Consider the following 19421-nt stretch of genomic DNA (forward strand, 5'->3'; position numbering starts at 1 on the left):
GCTAAAATCCTCAAAAAGAAGTACAGAAGGTATTTACTCAATTGGAAATTACTAATTCTGTCAATTGAACTTACTCTGCTTATATATAGGTTCTTGGTTTGTAAGCCTATTTTAATTAGGCAACTTAAGTTTGTATTGCGTGTTGTATATTCAACTTTTGTACCATTTTTAAGTCTTACACATTTTATATATAGAAATGAAAACCACACATCTGCTCTGCAGAGATCAAACCTGTCTCCCGCTCTTCCCACTACGTGACGCTATCTGACTTTCTTTGCTCTTTGAATGTTGTGTTATCTTGATTTTAGGCTAATTTTAAAGTTGTGCTTTGTACAGTGCAAATTAAATTTCACATCTAAAATGTCGTGCATGGGACAAATTTTGGTGGAAATACTGTTCACAAATGGATAACGTATTTCAGGTGGAACTAAAGTGCATATTGTTCTTTTTGCTCGTAATTAAAAAGTATTTCCTGCTCACTTGAGCTTCTCTTAATGATCTGTTCAAATATCTTGTGTTTGTCCTTGAGTTCACGTTTCATCGACGTGTTTTCCCAAAAGCAAGGAAAGTTTTAAACCTGGAAAGATCTTGGCTGGTGCGTTTTTAAGTTTTTATTTAACAAAACAAGGGTGAGAGTGGATTATCCTGAATATACTGAAAACTAAAAAATCAGTCACAAAAACCTTTCCTACAATAATTTCTGCCTACAGAACCCTAGGAGTGACTTTTAAATTTCATTTTATAAAGCCTAAGATGCACATTTGCCTGAAATTTTGATAAATAATGCTTGGAAATCAACAAAATAAAGAGTTTTAAGCTGAACATTGTTTCATTTGAGTTAGCTGGGTATTCAAACCAAATGGTCAGGTAGGTCCAAAAGGACAAATTTCCCTTATTGGAGGAGAAAGACTTTGGGTAAACAGGAATGAAGTGTACATCTCAGTTGGAAATGGAAGGAATCCCAAAATAAATGGGCAGGATAATCTTAATCCACCCTTGCTTTGATTTTCGCCTTCACTGGACCTGTATGAACCGCGAAGCGTGCTGGAGAGCATCCGCTGTGCAGGATGGAACACGGCTCCACCAGCTCCTCTCTCGCTCTCACAACCTTGTCCATTGAAACACTTTTTGTTGTGGGAGAACCACGGGGCTTGAGGCATTCTGTAGAATTATACCTGTCTAGTTTGTAAAGTGTGTAACGTGTACTGCAGATGTGTATTCTCTGGGCTCTGTGTATCTTTACAGTAGTGTTCAATTTAGGAAAAAATAAATTGTGGACACGTTTTTGCTGGTAACAAGGGGAAATTTTTTGCCATTGCATCAAACGATGCTGAAATGTATTAAACTCTCGATAGCAGATCTGAACCCTCCTTCCCCCATCCCCTGGAGATAAGTCTTTTATCTTCGTTCTAAAATTCTATCAGAGATGGATGGATACACTGGCAGACTGCATGATGTATCATTCGAAAACTGTTACAGTGGAAAATAAAATTGAACTAAACTTTGCGGTGTGCATGTTGTGTGACACGTACGTACAGCATCTCTGTTACGTTGTGCCCATCCCGTGTAGGAGGGACCTGTTCAGTGACCCTCCGGTTTGAGAGGGTGCTGGAGTCCACATCTGAGGACACTGGATTTTAGCTTTGCCTCTAAATGCGTGGAAAGTAATTAGAAGGCTTGGAAGACTCGCTGGGAAAGGAACACAGGTTTTGGGGTTTTTTCCTTTGGTAAATAATTGCATCTTCTCTACTACCTCTCCATGGAAATCTTCCTTCTTCCTACACTTTTTCAGTAGCCTGGAGGACGACAGGGAGACTCCTCCACTTACCCTCTGCGTGCATTTCCATTTTCATGGGAACGTAACACTTTATATACAGTGTAATGGGGTAAAAGTTTCTGCATCCTTGCCACCTCCCTGAAGTCATGCTCAGGAGCTTTATAAACAGCTTATTTTCAGTAATTATTACTCTGAGCATTTCTCAACTATATCGTTACTTTTCTGCTCAGCAGTGCAAAGTGATGGCGCTCCAGAATTTCTGTAGAAATAGATTGCTGTGTTTTTGCTGCTGAGTAGATTTCTAATGAGGATTATGTGGTTTTCCATCATCACTTCCGTATGCTCACACCGCTTTCGTGTGGGGCCTGCTAGGAACCCAGAAGCAGTGGGTTCCTAGCATTTCTAGCAGACTTAGAAATCAGTCCGTTAAAATTTGGAGTCAATTATTTCTAAATCAGAATGAGCTTTGATCATCCTACTTTTGGTACATAGGAGGCACTTCTTCCTCACGCTGTCTGAGAAGCTACTGCATGTCTACTACTAGCTCTGGAGTGAGTCCAGAGGAGGGTGACCAAGCTGGTGAAGGGTCTGGAGGGTCTGACCTACGAGGAACAGCTGAGGGAGCTGGGGGTGTTTAGCCTGGAGAAGAGGAGGCTCCAAGGTGACCTTAGTGCAGTCTACAACTACCTGAAGGGAGGTTGTAGTGAAGTGGGAGTCGGCCTCTTCTCCCAGGCAACCAGCGATAGGACAAGAGGACACAGCCTAAAGCTTTGCCAGCTTTGTTCAGGTTGGACATGAGGAAGCATTTCTTCTCAGGAAGGGTCATTAGCCATTGGAAGGGGCTGCCCAGGGAGGTGGTGGAGTCACCATCTCTGGAGGTGTTTAAGAAAAGCCTGGCCATGGCACTTAGTGCCCTGGTCTAGTTGCCATGGTGGTGTCAGGGCAATGGTTGGACTCGATGATCCCAGAGGTCTCTTCCAACCTGATTGATTCTGTGATTCTATGTGGGATGAAGAGCTTTGGCTCCATCAGAGATTAAGAGGCTTTCCAACATAAATGGTTTATATCAGGGAGAACATCCGGGGAGCCCCAAGCATTCCCCACTAGTCCTGCAGACGAAGGCACACGCTGTACGGTGCCACACCGTGGAGCTTTTTCCATGAGTCAAAAAGATGCACCCTTTAAGATCTCTTAGATAAAGCTTGTGCCTGGAGGATGAACTCAATTATAGAGCAGACTGTTTCCAAGCGTATCCCTACAATTTCATTTTCAGAATGTGGGATTACATCAGTTAATTAACTCTATCAAAACATCACAAATTATTTGTATCCATTTCCAAGATTCATCTTACACAAGAGTACAGTGAAAAACAAAGGATAAGGGTTTGCATCCCTAGAAAAATACTGCAAATCTGTCACTATTGATGAAAATACTTCTTAGCTAAAACTTGAATACTTTAAATTTCTCTTCCAGCAGAGCTGAACTTAGTGGAGACTGTATTTATCCTAAAGTGAGAATATTCCATAGTTTGGGCTTAAGATACCCGATGGTCGTGCATTATCAGCTCATACTTTATACGCTCCTGAGTGATGGCTGGCCCCATGCGCCAGCCCCGCGGCAGAAGCGTTTCAGTGGCGATGGCGATGCCAAGGAGCACCTGCAGGGCCCCAGAGGTGCGGGTGGCTTCAGGAGCTGCTCAAGGTCAGAGGTGTTCCTCGGGATAACGTTGGCAGCACATCTGACTCCCGCAGGCCCCCGGAGTGTCAGACTTCCTTCACCTGCGACCGCTTGCAGACGGCGCTTGGTAATTTACAGTCCCCTCAGCGCAGATGCCCAACGCCTGGCCGCGCTCCCCGGCCTGAGCTGAGCGCTCCCCCCTGGCACACGCCACCCTCCCCACCCGCTTCGCCGTGTGCCTCCGAGGGCGGGGGGCCGCTAACGCCCGGGTTGGCCCTGCCGCGGCCCCGCAGCCCCCGCCCCTGCCCCGCGCCGGGCCCTCCTGCCGCTGTCGGGAAGGCGGGACCGCCGCCCTCCCCTCAGCTCCCGGGGGCGGCCGCTGCCCGGGCCCCGCGGGGGAAGCCCACCCGCCTCGGCGAGGCTCCGCGGCACCGCCCGGGGGGCGGGCGTGGGGGTGTCCGAACCGCTCCCTCCCCGCCCCGGCTCCACCTCCGCCGGGCAGCCGGCACCGCCCGCCTCCCCGCGGAGCCAGGGGCGCCGCTACCGCCGTCCCGGACCGGCCGCCGCCTCACGCCGAGCCCGGGGACCGCCGGCACAGAGGGTGAGTGCCCACGGGGGGCGCGGAGGGGAAGCGGCCCGCGGAGCGCGGCTGCCGGGGCGCGGCGCCGCCATCGTCTCCCCTCAGGGCGTCGTGTCGCGGGGGTGAGAGGCGGGAAGGGCGGGCGGTGGGCGCTGCGGGTGCCGCTCGACTCGGCCCGCCTCGGTCCGCCTCGGTCCGCCGGGCCCTGCCGTTAGCCGGGAGCGGGAGGGTCAGCCCGGGCTGCGGTGACGCGGGCGGGGAAGCGTGAGGCTGTGGGAAGCGCTGGGTGTTCAGCGTCAAGTGCCTCAGATCCAAACTACAGACCGTGTTTTATGGGTATGTTGTAAAATTGCGGTTATTACAGCGCTGCTCTTGGTGATTATATGGGTGTAAAAAAAAATGCCCTTCATTTCTCACAGGTATGTCAGCAAAGTTTTCACTCTTTTTAAAAGTAAGTGCGTTAGACTTCGCAAAAATCACAGACTGGTTTGGGTGGGAAGGGACCTTAAAGACCATCCAGTTCCAACCCCCTGCCACGGGCAGGGACACCTTCCACCAGACCAGGTTGCTCCCAGCCCCATCCAACCTGCCCTTGAACACTGCCAGGGAGGGGGCAGCCACAGCTTCTCTGGGCAACCTGGGCCAGGGTCTCACCACCCTCACAGGGAAGAATTTCTTCCCAATATCTCATCTCAAGCTCCCCTCTTTCAGTTTAAAACCGTTCCCCCTTGTCCTGTCACTCCACACCCGTGTAAAAAGTCCCTCTCCAGCTTTCCTGTAAAAAAAAAAAAACAAACCACCATTTACATGTTCACAAAACATTTAAAATATATAATGAAGAAATTCAAGTAAGTAAGTACTACAAGTAAGTAAAAAACACAAGCCACCCACCGTGAAAGTATATAAGCGGGTGCTGGGCTCACGCTGGCAGGTTGTAGAGGTGCTGCCCTTCGCGTGGCCTTTCTCCTGAGAATGGATGCGAACTTCTTGTAGGTATTTCCTACACACGAATGCATATTTTTGTGTGGAATTAGGCTGCAAAGTCCTTGGAACAACACCCAGCAGTGTTTGTGTGGTATCAAGGGCACCAAGGGCTTGGTTATGTGCGAGGCCTATGGGTGCTCTGGTAATATGGTTAATAAAAACAGTCCCAGGGTTGATGAGTGTACGTGGTTCACACAGATAGAACTGGTTTGCAAGACTCAGCTGGTTGATTCCTAAGGGCAATCTCAGGAAAATAGGTGCATATGATTTCCCGTCTGTCAGGGGGTAATGCGGGTAAGAGCCTGGAACCGCAGATGGAGAGATCAGAGCAATTGCAGAGAGCCATGTACTGCAACCGCTTTCATAAATACAGTACTGGTAATCCCAGATGCTCAGATAATGAGTCAAGTTTCCCTCCCTCAATAAACATGTTTTTGTTTAAAATAATAAAATATGAAATGCTGAGATTGCTGTTTCTCAGGTTGGTTTTGAACCTCTACGTTTAAAGTTCTCAAGTTTCCTCTGTAACTGTGAACCTCCTGATTGTGGCACTGCATTATGCCTCTCCTCAGATGAGTTTTTAAGAAAAGGACAAAAAAATTAAAGGTTTACGATGACAAAGAATGAAGTCCTCCCATGTGTTTGAGAACTCATACACCAACTTGGAGAAAGAGAATTCAAAGCTGAGAGAGCGCGTCCTCATCTTGGTGCGTCTGTCTCGCGTTGCCCGTGCCAGTGGGTACCTGGCCGAGCGTGGCCGGGCCGTGTACCAGCAGGACAGTCCTGCAGGTGAATTCCAGAGGTAATTGCAGATGGATGTTTTATAGCATGGGTGAAGGGAGTTGTCCTGTTCGTTACAGCGGGCACGGCGTGGTGATTCATCAATCTGCACGGTAATACCGTCGCTCTTCTAGTCAATCCACAATTAGCTACCAGTGTTGCTGATGAGAGTCTTTCCCTCCTCATGCATTCTTTGCTCTCAGTCAATCAGCATTTCCCAGCATGGTAACTGCAGCACTGTTCACAGCCAGTCGCATCCTCTCAGTGACATCCCTTGCAGAGGGGATAATCTCGGGGCCTTTTGCCATAGCCTGGTTTTATCAGAGCCGTATCTCCAGCGCTTGACATCTGGCATTCTGGCTGTGTGATGTGAACTGTCAGGAGTCCGGTAAATCCTGTAAGCAGCTTATAGACGATGGATCCCGTGTGCTGATCCTTGAAACTCTTCTGATGAATTCCATCCTCTGGCTGGCACCGGGTGCTGGATGCTTTATCTGGCGGAAAGAAAAGAGGGAGAGCAGAGCCAAGGTGAGGGCAGATGTGGTCTCGTTGTCGGGGAGGCACGCGCTTGGCAAGTGCAAGGTGCTGCAGGGGAGAGAAGCTGCCTTACAAGAACGGGCGCCTTTTCCTGCGCCCCTGGGAGCTCTGTAGAAGACACCTGTACCTTGCTAACTCATAGGCTGATTCACGCCGCCCAGTCAACTTATCACCATCTCTCACAGAATCACAGAATCACAGAATCACAGAATGTTAGGGATTGGAAGGGACCTCGAAAGATCATCTAGTCCAATCCCCCTGCCGGGGCAGGATTGCCTAGACCATATCACACAGGAACGCGTCCAGGCGGGTTTTGAATGTCTCCAGAGAAGGAGACTCCACAGCCTCTCTGGGCAGCCTGTTCCAGTGTTCAGTCACCCTTATCATCTCTCCCTGCCTTGTTTTCCATTCACCCAAGCTTCAGTTGTGGGAGAGATTGGGAATGGTTCCTTTTATACTGTTTATACACGTCGTGTCAATCATGTGGGAGAGCCCTGTCTGAAATCGGGGTTGCAAACTCAGGTTCCAAAGCAGAAGTCACCCAGACTGTTGTGTGTGCTGTAGTACAACGAATCTCACCCTTCCCTGCCAGACACTTCCAGTGCAGGCAGCAGGTCAGGAATTCGGCAGCAGAGGTGAGAAGAAGGGAATGACAGCACCTTGCTTATTAAGGGTGCTTAATGTCTCTCAAGGAGAGCAAGGTAGTTGAAGGGTGAAGAATTTTCCAGCGCTGTCTGTCATTTCTCAGTCCAAATGTGCCCTAAGCTACACCAGAAAACCCCTCCCCTCCCCTCTACCTTACTAGATTGAGGGTTCTTAGAACAAAATTCCTCCATCTTAAAACAAATTTTGCTGCATAAATTCTGATACTTTAGAAAATTCCCCTTCTTTTTTTTTTAAATAAATTCCTCAATATTTTCTTTGCTCTCCTCATATCCAGTAGCTGGATTTTGTAGAGACAAAGGAAAGGAATGCTTCGGTTATTCACGTGCGTGACTCAAAGGTGGATGAGGTGCACGTCTAACAGTTCAGAAGTGGTGAAAAGGTACGTACGATAGTACCACACCAGTAAACTTCAGAAGGAATTTCAGATTGCAGCTTTCCTTAAGAATCGAGTTGTATTATCATACAATCACAGAATGGTTTGGGTTGGAAGGGACCTTAAAGGTCATCTAGTTCCAACCCCCCTGTTGTCGGCAGCTATTTTTGCATTAATTGCTGTGAGAATCTTTTAGTCTAAGTGAGAAGCTTCATCTTCTAGAGTTTGCATGTGCTTTCAGCAGCCGTCTGAGTACCGGGCGGGGTGTTCTGAGTGCCAGGTGCTGAGCTGAAGGCTCACTATAACTGTTGGCATTTGTTTTCTCGCTCAGAACCTAGTGCCCGCGAGGAGCCAGAGCACGAGGCACGAGCTCTGATCTGTTTCCCATGGAAATGACACTGCTCTAGCTGTGCCAACAGAACTGGAGCGGGATTTCTTGCCTGAAGCTTGGGGCTTTCTGATGATGGGGCTTTGGCGAGGAACCAAATTAGGGTAAAACGGGTTCATTTGGTGGGTTTTGTTTAGGTTTTGCTTTGATATTTAAACAAATGTAAACTGTTGTGTGAAACCTGTTTGAAATAAACTGACGTTGTTAATATCACTTTATAGACCTGGAGATGGAGCAGTAAAGGGTTAAACATGGGTCTTTTTGTTAAAAGAACTAGGCTTTAGCTATATTCTGACTTTCTGAATGGTTCTAGACAAGCCATTTACCTTCTTTCTACCTATTTCTTGTCTCATTAGTGGGAATAATGATGACTCTTCTACTTCCATGAATTGCTGTGAAAATTGATCAGTTTGTAAAGAATTCTCAGTGCAAACAGCACTGTGGGGATAGCATTAGTAAGGGTGCCAGTTCACCCCAAGAAATTCAAGCACATCATTGAGCTTCCCCATGTTTCAGTCTAACCATGTACTACAGTACACATGAGAGGTGGAATTGGGTAGTCCAGCTTCAAACTAAGTTACCAGACCATTAAAAAAAAAAGCTGAACTCTATTTCCTTTTCTGTTTTTTTCTCCCAGTCCATAAAATGGTTCGATAACAAATCCCATCCCTCAAGTGTGGTGAGAAAAAATTGTCTGCTTATATAAAGAAACCATTGTACTGTAGCACTGCTGTTTATTGATCAGTGAGTTACATAAAGTCACTCTACTGTGCACTGGGACCTTACTAGCAGTCACAAAAAGTTACTTCGAAGTTTACACACGTGACACGTTCACTGCTGGTTGAACTCCATCCTGCCCTCAGTGCTCTTGCTGGAGAATTGTGGACTCTTAGATCAGGGCTGATTTGTAAGAGTTCTCTACACCCTTGCAATCTAAATGTGCTGGGTTGGCCAAGACCTGTTCTTTAAGTGTTTAAGCTAACCCAACTCGTTTGAACCATAAGGACTTACGGATCGATGAGATCATCATCTCCGAGGGGACCATCTGAGGTGGGGAAAGGAGGAGGTTGCTACTCCTGCTGGGAGGGCTGGCCGGGGCTGGGGGGTGTTTCCACTGGCAGCTCTCAAGCCAGAGGAAGGTCCACTCCATCCTGCAGAAGGTATCTGCTGGCTAGCTTCATGGAAACAAGTCTTTATCAATCATTTTTAAAAGTAGGAGTTCATGCTGATAAGCAAAATGGGAGGAGATGCTTGCAATAAGAAGGTGAAAAATCAGACATGTAAATAGATTGAACTCACTGCTCCTTCAACCATTTTGAGATATAGTTGTTTTCACACTCTTGATTTGTTTTGCTCATAAATTAGTGTGACTGTGAGAACCGTGTTCTTTCCTGTGTCAGCCAAAGTGGCCTTGTTGTGACTCTATAAAGAAATGTGTCTACCTTCCCTGTAGCCTAAGATCACACTGGTATTTCCACAGGATAGAGAAGCTAAGCTTGAAATCCTTAGGCCTATCTCAATATAGATTGAAAACTAACACCAGCTGTAGGAGCGATACTTTATTTGTATCTATATATTTGCCCTTGGTTTAAATGCAAGATATAATTTCAGTCTGTTATTTACATGGAAATTTAACAAACAAACAAAAGCTCCGTACGATACTCACTATCTTCAGTGGTGTGTAGGACCTTGGTATAATAATAGTAATAATCCCTTCCAAAATTCCTCCGTGGAATCTTGTGGTGTACTCGTAGATTATCTCCTACTTGTATCTGAAATACAACGTAGTGTTCACGCTCTGGACTGCGGGGTGCATTTCAGAGTCTGAAAGAACAGGTTGCCATACTAGACTGGCTCATAATCTTAGATCTGTGAAGCTGCCTCTGGCAGTGATGAATAACTAACGCTTCAGGGGAGACTTATATCCTCTATTATGCACTTACCCAGTTGGGCAATGTCAAAAACAGCAAGATGGGCGTAAGATTATCTTTCTGACCCCTGCAGATCATGCCCTGAAGTGTGGTGATTACCCTTCTCAGAGTCTAAACACGCATAAGTGCAGATGGTAGCAGTTGCAGTCATCTAATCCTTTCCTTGAAAAATGCTGCCCCGGTTTGTCTCGATGTGAATAAACCTGTTGCGGCAAATTACACTAATTCAGAGCTGAACTTAATACGGAGAAATGGAGCTAAAAGCTTATGAAACAGAGGGAAATACAGGCATACGTGTGTTGTATCACTGAGCGTGGCAGGCATTCTGTGTACCCTCTCAGCGCTTAAAACCTTGTTGGAAAGTATGGGGTTTGCCTTAGACTTAAAACTACATCTAAGGCCACATCACAGAATCACAGAATCACAGAATGTTAGGGATTGGAGGGGACCTCGAAAGATCATCTAGTCCAATCCCCCTGCCGGAGCAGGATTGCCTAGACCATATCACACAGGAACGCGTCCAGGCGGGTTTTGAATGTCTCCAGAGAAGGAGACTCCACAACCTCTCTGGGCAGCCTGTGCCAGTGTTCAGTCACCCTTACCGTAAAGAAGTTTTTCCTCATATTTCTGTGGAACCTCCTGTGTTCCAGCTTGCACCCGTTGCCCCTTGTCCTGTCAAGGGATATCACTGAGAAGAGCCTGGCTCCATCCTCATGACACTTGCCCTTTACATATTTATAAACATTAATGAGGTCACCCCTCAGTCTCCTCTTCTCTAAGCTAAAGAGACCCAGCTCCCTCAGCCTCTCCTCATAAGGGAGATGTTCCACTCCCTTAATCATCTTCGTGGCTCTGTGCTGGACACTCTCTAGCAGTTCCCTGTCCTTCTTGAACTGAGGGGCCCAGAACTGGACACAATATTCCAGATGCGGCCTCACCAGGGCAGAGTAGAGGGGGAGGAGAACCTCTCTTGACCTGCTGACCACACCCCTTCTAATACACCCCAGGATGCCACTGGCCTTCTTGGCCACAAGGGCACACTGCTGGCTCATGGTCATCCTGCTGTCCACTAGGACCCCCAGGTCCCTTTCCCCTACGCTGGTCTCCAACAAGTCAGATATGAAGAGTTTTGGTGTCTACGTAAGGAGTAGTCGTTAGATGTGAGCTTAAGTGTTGCTGTTGCTTCTTCCAACTAAGAAAATCCATTTTGGCCATAGTTTCTTATGGCCAGGTTTTCCTTAGCTCATATCTTTGTGGTTGCAGAGCGTCACTGGAGCGTTCAGGTCCAGGCACTGTTCTCTGGCTGGGGTCATCATTTTGCCTTGAAGTCCACTGGCTCCATCTGTTGTGCCTGGCTCATGTAATGTACCATCTTCCTTAGACTCACCATTACAGTTGTTTCTGTAGTTTCCAGCTCTTTACTGTGTAGGATAATCCTCTAATCGGCGTTTCATCCAAGAGTGGCAGGACAGAGAGCATTACCAGATCCTTCGTCTCAGCTATCCAGGGTCATGGGGCTGCTCCATAATTTGAGTCTGCTCAAGGGGCAGGTCCTGTATCCATCCTCTAAAACTAAGCCTACGAGTCAAACATGTAAAAAAAAATTAGATTATTATGACACTGCCTGATGCCAACCGAGCCTGATAAAATCCACAATTCACAGCACAGAAGGGAAAGATTATTGCAGTTGGCAGTTTCAGGAAAGAGCCTTCCTGAGATTTTTGGTGGTGGTGGTTTGGTTTTTTGGACAGTCCTTTCTCCCTTGGGAACATCTACCAAGGATGCTTGACACTGTCCCCTGCTCCACACCACCATCTCCCATGTCTGGCTCTCATCTTATTGAAAACTCACTACAGTAATGACTACTTGTCACTGGGCAGCTACATTCTGAGAATATCCTTTGTTTAATGAATGACTGTTGGATTTAATCTGGTCCGAGGTTTTTTTTATTATTTTTTTTGCTTTTTAATAAAGAATTTTCCCGGATCAGATGCCACAAAATAAATGCTCTGTGCTTTAATAATTACATTTCTCATCAACTTATTTCAGTTTAAAAAAATAAATCTGAGGGATTTATTGCTTTAATATCATAGAAACAGAGTGGTTTGGGTTGGAAGGGACCTTAAAGACCATCCAGTTCCAACCCCCTGCCACGGGCAGGGACACCTTCCACTAGACCAGGTTGCTCCAAGCCCCATCCAACGTGGCCTTGAACACTGCCAGGGAGGGGGCAGCCACAGCTTCTCTGGGCAACCTGGGCCAGTGTGTCTTATTCCCAAAACACAAATCAAATGATGTATAATGTTATGCATTGAGATATGTGCTGCAGTTTTACAGGAGTTGTTGTTAAATAGTAGAACAGGATTTGAAAATTCTCACTCATTCATAAGATTAAAACTGAAAAGGATTATGAAGTGTTTGGCTTTAGAAGAGCATCACTGTTAGGTGCAGGAGGACGTGCTTACCTCTACCTTGTGGTACTCTGAGTAGTCTGACCATCCCTTTGCCAGTGAGATTTGGGGCAGAGAGGGTGTGCACACATACCTAAGGCTGTTTTGTGGTTCCCACCTGCCTCTGCTCTGTTGATTCAGTACACTTCTCTCACAAGCTGTTTGTTGAAATGATCCAAGTTCAAAATAATCCTATTCAGAAACAAAATTCCCACCTGTCCTTTCCCTCCCTGTATTGAATCTCACGTTTGGAGAGATTACCAGATTTATGAGAGTATGGCTAAAAAGAAGTTACAGTGCCACAAATTATGTCTAGTGTGGAAAAACTAGACGTAAAACTAGGGAGGTGGTGGAGTCACCATCTCTGGAGGGGTTTAAGAAAAGCCTGGACATGGCACTTAGTGCCCTGGTCTAGTTGCCATGGTGGTGTCAGGGCAACGGTTGGACTCGATGATCCCAGAGGGCTCTTCCAACCTCATTGATTCTGTGATTCTGTGAACTTAAAATAGGTGTTTAAAATATTAATGAGGTGTAGAAGAACTACAGATTTACAGCTAATCTGCACAGACTTGAAAATACCTCCTTTTCTGTGAAGCAACAAAATGAAGTTAATAATTACAGCATAATTAGACAAGAAGAAAGATGTGTCAGGTGAGGCAGGATTTCTGCTTCACTAGCTCTAGGAAATGAGAGTTGGTGTGCAGGAGATTCATACCTTTTCTGACAGAACTGTGTGTAGGGCTGAGAGTGTTGTTTGACCTTATTGCAGTCTACAACTACTTGAAGGGAGGTTGTAGTGCAGTGGGAGTCGGCCTCTTCTCCCAGGCAACCAGCAATAGGACAAGAGGACACAGCCTCAAGCTTTGCCAGGAGAGGGTCAGGTTGGACATTAGGAAGCATTTCTTCTCAGCAAGGGTCATTAGCCATTGGAAGGGGCTGCCCAGGGAGGTGGTGGAGTCACCATCTCTGGAGGGGTTTAAGAAAAGCCTGGCCATGGCACTTAGTGCCATGGTCTAGTTGCCATGGTGGTGTCAGGGCAATGGTTGGACTCGATGATCCCAGAGGGCTCTTCCAACCTGATTGATTCTGTGAACTGCACACTGGAATACAGGTACTGTAAGATACTTAGAGCAGTAAGTTTTTGCTTGAACCAGCCTGCTAATTTAACTAAAATCTGCATGGCTTTTTTTTCTTTTAGAGGCATAGGTTAAGGGCTGTCGTTGCCTACCTCGAGTGCCTCCAGATACCACAAATTCTGTGCTATTTCCAATTGGAATTCAGAGCATCTGGTGTTTAGGCTCACAACAGTTCTCTATTTTTCCTCCCTCGATACTGCGAATAATGAGCTTTTTGAAAGTATTGTGTATTAGGACTTTCAGCTAATAACACTTCCCGAGACTGCTATGCTACCATAATCTCTGGATATGGAATCATAGAATGGTTTGGGTTGGAAGGGACCTTAAAGATCATCTAATTCCAACCCCCTGCCATGGGCAGGGACACCTTCCACCAGACCAGGTTGCTCCAAGCCCCATCCAACCTGGCCTTGAACACTGCCAGGGAGGGGGCAGCCACAGCTTCTCTGGGCATCTATCAAGAAGGAAGAATTACACCTTGGTCCGTATTCTAGGCTGATGCAGTTTGAATTTATTGTTGCGTTAGATTGTGAGATTTTGTGCTTCTCCAGGTAATAATTTTAATTAGACTTGCACATCTTGGCTAGGGTGTGGAACAGTGTGAATACTGAAGATAGATGATCGTCGTTGTTGTGCTGGTTGTTGATTTGTTTTTATTGTGAGTCTGTCTGCCTGTGTTTCATCGTGATGTGTCCTTCCTCAGTGATACCTGCCACCTGTAATCATGCCTGGTTGTGACTGTAGGATTGACTGTTTTGTATAAACACTCTTGATACGTAAGATTTATACATTACACCTACTTGCCAGGATTCAGAACCTCAGTTCACTTAGAGCAATTCCTCAGCTATTGTGAATGTCCTGGGAGAATGCTGAAGTAGACTTTACTCCCTTTCCTGACCAACATTGACTTTAGCAACGCCCTAGTGATTTGACAAATAGATCGCTGTCTCATGGGAAAGAATTGTTTGCTGTAGTTCAAAGCCAGATTTCAGAGGTATAGGAAAATATTTCTCTAAGAATTAACAGGAGAGGAAGAAAAGGCCTTTTCTGACATTCTTCATTGCCACAGGAGTTATTTTTCCCTGTTAGAACTTAGCCCACCAGCTTAGTAGGGCAAGCTTTAAAAAAGGATAGTTATTAGTTGTCAATTTTTGATAGTGTCTCCTTAAAGATATTCAAAAACCATCTAGACACGGTCCTGGACAACCAGCTGTAGGTGGCCCTGCTTCACAGAATCAATCAGGTTGGAAAAGACCTCTGGGATCACGCTTGAGCATGGGCATTGGACAAGATGACCTCCAGAGGACTGTGCCAACCTCAACCATGCTGTGGTCAGGTTGTTGGTTTTGAGTAGTTGTTGGAAGGAATTCTTTACATGCTGACAACCTATAGGAGCTTGCTGGTGGGGGGGTTGTACTCAGTCTGGCTGGGATTGAGTTAATTTACTTCATAGCAGCCCATATAGTGCTCTGTTTTTAATTTGGGACAAAAACATTGTTGAGAACACCCCCATGTTTTGGCTCCTGCTGAACAGTGCTTGTACAGCATCAAGGCCTTCTCCGTTTCTCACTCTGCCCCACCAGCAAGTTGGTTGGGACTGGGCAAGAGGCTGGGAGGGCACACAGCTGGGACAGCTGACCCCAACTGACCAAAGGGATTTGCCATCCCCTATAATGTCATGTTCACCAATAAAAACTGGAGGGTATTCAAGGTAGCTGTTGCTCAGGAGTGGCTGGGCATTGGGCTGCCGGTGGGAGGGGTGAGTGATTGCCTCTGCAGCACTCATTAAACTGCCTTTATCTCAACCCCCAATGTTTTTCTCACTTTTTCTCTTCTAATCCTCACCCCCACCCCATTGAGGTGGGGAGAGAACAAGCCTGGCATGGTGAGTGTTTAATTAATTGCTGTCTGGGTCAATCAACCACAAGGTTAAAGGAGGAAGAGGACAGAACAGCGAGAGAGACTATGGAACCTAAACTTCATGGTATTGTAGGTACCTAATGAGTTGGCCACCTATGTTATTAGTCGTGTAAGGCTGGCAAAACGTCCTGCAGGAGCCTTGCACCATTCTACAGAGCTTTTCCGATCTTACCCCCTTTTGACTTGGCTTGCCATTGGTGTGACCCACCTCGGAATTGGAGAATCATGGAATGGTTTTAAGGGCTGGAGGTCTCGCGAAGGATGCACTCTGGGTCCATTTCAGTTGCTCATCAGGGAAATAGTGACATGGCTGTTAAAAACCATAAAACTGGGCAGTTAGTGCCTGTAGCTCAAAGTGACGGACAGCCATGAGAACATGGTGGTTCCTCTGGCTGGTGGCCAGAGGAGACTACAAAGACTTGTTCAGAGTAAGAATCCAGGATATTGCAGGCTTTCTCTGCATGTGTGCTCAACAAAATAAATAACGCTGATAGACTCGTTCTACTGGCATAGTATTTCCAAATTGCTTTATTCTAATTTCATTAATTGTGTTGTTATTCTGCCTGGGTATGTTGAATTGTGGAATTCTGTGTACACTTGAAGACTTTTGATCTTTTAAAGCATAGATTAGTTAATCCTCTAGCTATTGCTAGGGTTTGGGGGTTTTAAAACCATATTCCCATCTTCTTTAATATTGCCAAGAATGCAGCGTTGCTTCTGTGACGATGAGAAAGTCCAATTTGTATCACTCTTCTCACAGAGAGTTTCGTTTATTCTGTGTGCACATAAAACACTTTTTAATCCTGTAATACCCAGACAGGTGGAAGGTATATGTTTATTAAAGATATACTTCTGTATGTGGCTTTCTGAGTTGCCAGCGTAGTTTGACCACCGTAGTGAAGTAATTATGTGGTAAACTCTTTTAAGAAGAACGTGTAATTGCAAAAGAAATCTTCGCTTGTGTATTTAGTTGCCAAAATAAAGGGAACTGAGCTCTGCTCTGAATTGTCAGAATGCACTCTTAACTAGTTAAATCCATGTTTACAACCTCGCCTGTGGTTAACCACCACTAGATAAGATCATGGACTGTCTTATTGTGAGTGCTAATGTGTAAGGGATTGACGATACAATTCACATTTAAATTACTTTGCTTTGTGCTTTATTTTTTCTATTGTCTTTGGCTTTGAGAGGAGCTTTCTGTGCTGGGAGGAAGAAGTTTTATTAAGTGACTGTTTCTCAGGATAATCCATTGTAGCTGGAGAGGTAACAATGTGCCTTCCGTAATACTACACGACACTGTTTTCCTGCAGTGCTTCTATAGAAGAGGCTTCAGCGGTTAAGACTGCTCTGAATATGTGCTAAATCACATGTCTGGGCACATGCAAGATATGAAACTTGAAACTTGGCAGTATATACACTTTTAAGTCAACATAGCTAAAAGCAGCCTCAGTGCATCTCTTTAACTGTTGTTCCTGTTTCTTAGTTATCATGGAAAAGGAAAGAGAATTTATTTCAAGTACTACCTTAATTGGGGCCTTGTACCAGCTATTAGCATAAGTTGTCTTCAATTTTTACTAAAGTTTATCAGGTAAAAGTGATATTTGAGCTGGAGTATTTGGGGTATGCCACCAGGGTCATCATGTTTTAGTACTACTTATTGTACCAGAGAAATCACAGTGTGTATATGTATGTGTGTATGTGTCTATATAAATCTGTATAAAATTTATATAGAAATACAGTATAAAATCTATTAAGAAATGCATTAATAGCATTCAGTCAAATTAGTAGGCAGGTGAGTGGGTTGTCCTCCACCAGGCTGTAGCCCGCTGGAGAATGGTTCTGCAGAACAAATCTGAAAAATAATAATCTTTGCAGCTAAGTTTCTAGGTAATCTTTTGTGGAGAACAGTTCTTATGTATTTCCACTTGAAACTGGGCGTTTAAATAGAGGATTTTGTTACAAACACCTTGAGCATTTGATTATTCCCCAAAACAACGGTAGGAACAGGAATTGTGTGGATTGTGGCAAGTATCTCTCATTTTCATCTGTCTGCTTGGTTATAGCTTTTTTTGATCTCTTCTTGACTTTGCCATGCCAGATGCTTTGATTAGGACTGTGTGTAAGATTTACCTTTCGTTGGTCAGCCTCAGCACTGCTGCTCCTTTGCCTGCAGTGAACAGTCTATGTTCCATGGAGTGCCTCGTGGCTCTGTAGTTATTGATTAGTAATTTTAATGTCAACACTAGCGATAGGACAAGAGGACATAGGGGGACAAGAGGACATTCGCCAGGGGAGGTTCAGGTTGGACATTAGGAAGCATTTCTTCTCAGCAAGGGTCATTAGCCATTGGAAGGGGCTGCCCAGGGAGGTAGTGGAGTCACCATCTCTGGAGGGGTTTAAGAAACGCCTGGACATGGCACTTAGTGCCCTGGTCTAGTTGCCATGGTGGTGTCAGGGCAATGGTTGGACTCGATGATCCCAGAGGGCTCTTCCAACCTCATTGAGTCTGTGATTCTGTTGGAGTAGGATGTGGCCGTCAGTGAAAGACGAGCCTTCTGCATGGGAGGGAATATTTTGTATACAGTGATTTTGGAACAGCTCCCAGTCCAGCTGTTTCTACTCTGTCTAGAAATAAAGTACCGTGTGATGGGTATAAGAGTATGATTGTCTTTATTTTTAAAGATGTCCAGTGGAATCTGACCTACTGGAACTTAGAGGCTTACACCTGCAGAGAATTTACACACTTATCACAGAATCACACAGAATCACAGAATCAACCAGGTTGAAAGAGCCCTCTGGGATCATCGAGTCCAACCATTGCCCTGACACCACCATGGCAACTAAACCAGGGCACTAAGCGCCATGGCCAGGCTTTTCTTAAACCCCTCCAGAGATGGTGACTCCACCACCTCCCTGGGCAGCCCCTTCCGATGGCTAATGACCCTTGCTGAGAAGAAATGCTTCCTAATGTCCAACCTGAACCTCCCCTGGTGAAGCTTGAGGCTGTGTCCTCTTGTCCTATCACTAGTTGCCTGGGAGAAGAGGCCGACTCCCACTTCACTACAACCTCCCTACTGCCTTGCTAGAAGGAGGATGTTTAGCTCTTCTGGCACTTAGATACAGCCTAACTTAAGCTTTATTTATTTATTATTATGAGATAAAGCAATGCAATCTTTATTTCAGATTACTTAAAAAATGGCTGTTGGTGAGTCTGAATTTTCTAGAATACCGTTTCCTTGGTGGCTTCTGTCTCTGTGTCTTATTCATGTTTTATTTTGTTTCTCTCCGTAACGGACTTTGTGCTAAAACACGTGCTGAAGAAAGCCTTTGTGACGCGGTGTGGGATTTGGCATTGCGCTGTGCGGATCCCTGATGGGAGATGCCTGGCTAATTCCCAGCGCACGCTGTTCCCACCGACAACTGGAAATGGGTGTGGTTGACGTGAGCAGCAGCAACGCGGGTATGAAGCGAAGATTGCCTTCTGGAATGGCAGCTCATCAAAGGGCTGGGGAAAGCTATAAAATGAGCAGTAAAATGACTTTGAAAGTTTCAGGTTTACTCATTTTACTACTGCAGGAAAATGCTTGTAATGTGGATACCCGTAAAACACATTGGTTTGTATTGTGAGTATAGTACCTGTTCTTTGAAGAAGGAGATAAGGGGAAATCCCTTCAGAACTCTTCTAAGAACTGTGCTCCTATAAACGGGTGATTTTCTTCTGGGAGAATCTTAAACTGTGTTTATTCAGGTTTTTTTTTTAACTGAATTGTTTCCTTTCTGTATAAAGGATGCAGTAGTGAATCAACTTCTGAGTCTGCTTGGAAGAGGGTTAATTGTTAATCACTATCAACAATACTCAGAAGCATCTGAACTAATCTGGTGAAATGCCTTTTCCCTGCAGCAGCAAGTGCTGCATGTTTTCAACAGTCTGCTATAACAGACATCGATTATACAGCTTTGACGTGTGGCTAAATCCACGAAAACTCTGGTGTGTTTCAAAAATAGTCCTTAAAGTGGTGTTGAAATCAAGGAAACGCTGCACAGACCCGTAACATCAGTGTTCTGTATGCCTTAGTAATACAGGGGAATTCACGGCAGCTGTCAAGGGCCTAGGTTCTACCTGTGGGAAGATGCCTGAAGGTATGCAGAAGAGGGAAATACAGGTTTTTAAACCATGCCTCTCTTGGAAATATGGAGGTTTATTCTGGTTTACCAGAGGCGT

The sequence above is a fragment of the Nyctibius grandis genome, chromosome 9 (assembly GCF_013368605.1).
Source record: "Nyctibius grandis isolate bNycGra1 chromosome 9, bNycGra1.pri, whole genome shotgun sequence".
Taxonomy (NCBI): domain Eukaryota; kingdom Metazoa; phylum Chordata; class Aves; order Nyctibiiformes; family Nyctibiidae; genus Nyctibius; species Nyctibius grandis.